This window comes from Sapajus apella, unplaced genomic scaffold (genome assembly GCF_009761245.1).
Source record: "Sapajus apella isolate SASKATOON/1434 unplaced genomic scaffold, GSC_monkey_1.0 scaffold3764, whole genome shotgun sequence".
In the NCBI taxonomy this organism is placed as follows: Eukaryota; Metazoa; Chordata; class Mammalia; order Primates; family Cebidae; genus Sapajus; species Sapajus apella.
In genome coordinates, this window is record NW_022440690.1 from 1 (window position 1) to 3,355 (window position 3,355).

Here is a 3,355-nt window from a genome sequence, read left to right on the forward strand (position 1 = left end):
GGCTGGAGTGCAGTGGTACAATCTTGGCTCACTGCAACCTCTGCCTCCTAAGTTCAAATGATTCCCTGCCTCAGCCTCCTGAGTAGCTGGGATTCCAAGCGTGCACAACCGTGCCTGGCTAATTTGTGTACCTTTTGGTAGAGATGGGGTTTCACCATCTTGGCCAGGCTGGTCTTGAACTCCTGATCTCAAGTGATCTGCTTGCCTCGGCCTCCCAAAGTGCTGGGATTACAGGTGTGAGCCACCGTGCCCGGCCTCATCCTGGATTTTCACCAAGCGCATCAGGATAGCCTGGTTGCCAGAGCAGACACCCAGCCAAAGCAGCTCTTGTCCAGGACAGGACGTGTCTGGGCTCAGGACCGGGGCGTCCCAGCGTGTGCTGACGTCAGGCAGGGCTGGACTTCGTCACACAGCAACAGCATCAGAGCACATTTCTGTCCCTCCATCTGTGTGGGGCAGAGACAGCCTGGGCAGCTCCTGGGAATCCTTCCCCCTCAGCAGGCCCAGCCAGAGACAGACCCTCAAGCCACGGTCCCAAAGCCACCTCTTTCTGGATTCGGGGGTCAGGAACTGATCATGGGGCGAGGGGCAGGCCTGGGCTGGAAGAGATTGTCTACAAGAAACTGGAGGTGCTGAAGTCAGAGGGGAGGGTGGATGGCAGGCAGAGCTGGGTCAAGGGCTCAAAGAGGCGATGCAGCCATGTGCCCACCGCACCACAGGGCCCGTACTGTGTCTTGACTTGCAGCAGGCTGCTGGTGAGGGGCTGTGGCCCAGTGCTGGCTGTGCCCCCTCCTTCCTGGCTGCACCTCTTCCTGGTAAACGACGCTCTTCCCTTTCCCAGTCCCTCTTTGCAGCATTTCTGCCCTTATGAGTCTGTACTCCCACTGCTGCAAAGAACTACCTGAGACCAGGTAATTTATAACGAAAACACTCACAGTTCCACGGGCTGTGCAGGAAGCATGGCTGGGAGACCTCGGGAAAGTCTCAAGGCGGAAGGCGAGGGTGGCGCAGGAATCGCTCACGTGGCCAGAGCAGGCGTGAGAGCGAAGAGGGAAGGGCGACACTTTTACACAACCAGAGCTCGCGAGAACCCACCATCACGAGGCCAGCAGTCGCCTCCCACCAGGCCCCTCCTCCAACACATGGCGCTTACAGTTCTCCTGCCTCAGCCTCCTGAGATTTGGGCGGGGACGCAGATCCCAACCACATCAAACCTGTGCCCTGCGGCCCCGCCTGGGTGGGTTCTGGCCCCCTGCGCTCGGCGTGCTCCCAGCTGGTCTCTATCACGAGGGCTGTGGTCACCAGCTTCTCCTTGCCGGCCGAGAGTGGCCTGAGTTTGTCCCCTCCAGCCCAGCGCAGGTGCCCAGGCAGCCCAGGCGCCCTGGACGTACCTTCTGGGGTGAGCCGCAGGCCACACACCGGAATCCACCCTGGGCCACCCCTCTGCACGCTGTCCACCCAGAAGCCTGGGCGTCATTACTTCTTTATTTACTTATTTCAGGACAGCTGAGTATGGCTTTATCCCAGAAGTGCTCATTCTGAACAATACTGAGAAAACAAAATTAATCTCTTCATCTTGACTTTATTAAAGTGAACAAATATTGCCTTTGTCAATTTTCAGATTCCCTAGTTTCAGCTATTTGTTGCAGAGGAAAAAACCTACTGCCACTTCCTATGGCATTTGGGGAAATTAGCTTTGAAGCCCCATCCTGGGAAACCCTGTGGCAGAGGGACCATGGGAGGCGGTGCCCACGGGTCTCTGCAGGTGGCGCTGCCTGCCCTGTCACCCACCTGTGTGCACCTGAGGTTGGGTCCTGAGGCCGCCCTGCACCCGGTGAGCCTTCCCACTGGACCCGTGGGCTGTGGCGTGCGGGCAGGCTGGGGGCAGGCGTCCCTGCAGCAGACGCAGGCAGAGCACGGGTGTTCCTCACTGACAGCTTGCTTCTTTTTTCTTTTTCTTCGAGACAGCCTTGCCATCGCCCAGGCTGGAGTGCAGTGGCGCGATCTCGGCTCACTGCAACCTCGGCCTCCCAGGTTCAAGTGATTCTCCTGCCTCAGCCTCCTGAGTAGCTGGGACTGCAGGCACTCACCACCACGCCCAGTTCATTTTTGTATTTTTTAGTAGAGATGGGGTTTTGCCATGTTGTCCAGGCTGGTCCTGAACTCCTGACCTCAGGTGATCTGCCCACCTCAGCCCCCTAAAGTGCTGGGATTACAGGCGTGAGCCACCGTGCCTGGTAGATAGTTGACATCTTTTGAGGCACAGTTTGTGTGTTGTTTTATTTTTTATTTACGATATGAAAATGCAGAACACATCACGAATTTCTGCGGCATCCTTGCGCAGAGGCCGTGCTGATCTCTGTGTCATTCTGATTTTACTACAGGGGCTGCTGAAGTGAGCACGCTGCTGTTTCTAAAAACAAAGTCCTTAAATTTTAGAAGTTAAATTTACAGAAAAACTATAAAGATAGGAAAGTTCCTACAGATATGTTTAAAAACATCAATGTTACTGCATGCATGTAAGATGTGTGTTGTGCCGTGCCGCTGTATATCCGCTGTAAATTGGTGCCCACCGCGGCGTGGGGGTGCACTGGTATCATGACCCCCAGTCCACCCATGCGGCAAATCAGGCTTTCCTCTGTTTTTACGGCTGAACAGTCGTCTCTCTCCATGTGATCATACACTCCACAGTCTCCTTACCCGTCCGGCCGCTGATGGACATGCAGGTGGTCCTGCACTTTGGCCACTGTGGGTAGTGCTTCGGTGGACAGGTGAGCGTGGACGCCTGGATGGGAGGTGAGCTCGATTCCTTTGGGTCCAGGCCCAGGGGAGGGACTGCTGGGTCCCGTAGCAGTTCTGTTTTCAATTTCTGAGGAATCGCCCTATTGTTTCCATGGTAGCTGAAGTGTCCATACGCCTTACACCCGCTTTCCTCTGTAATTAACGTTTGATCTTACCGTGGTGCGTCTGTCACAGTGAATGAACTGTAATGACACACAGTCACTAAGCACACTCTGCATGTTATTCAGCTTCCCTGAGTTTTTCCCTAACGTCTTCTTTTCTGTCCTGGGGCCCAGTCTGGGTCTCATGTGACATTCATTTATTTATTTATAAAATTTATTATTATCATTTGTATTTGAGACAGAGTTTTACTCTTGCCCAGCCTGGGGTGCAATGGTGCGATCTCAGCTCAATGCAACTTCCTCCTCCGGGACTCAAGCGATCCTCCCGCCTCAGCCTCCCGAGTAGCTGGGATTACAGGCTCCCGCCACCACGCCCGGCAATTTTTGTATTTTTAGTAGAGACAGGGTTTCGTCATGTTGTCCAGTTTGGTCTCAAACTCCTGACCTCAGGT

The 3,355-nt window shown here is 54.7% G+C and overlaps 1 non-coding gene across 1 annotated transcript; it reads right to left on the reverse strand.

The window, feature by feature from the left end:
• Window positions 1-2,299: 2,299 nt before the first annotated feature.
• Window positions 2,300-2,403, reverse strand: LOC116547604. The gene has a single exon (XR_004267112.1). It is a non-coding gene; the product is annotated as a U6 spliceosomal RNA (small nuclear RNA).
• Between the last annotated feature and the right edge of the window lie 952 nt (window positions 2,404-3,355).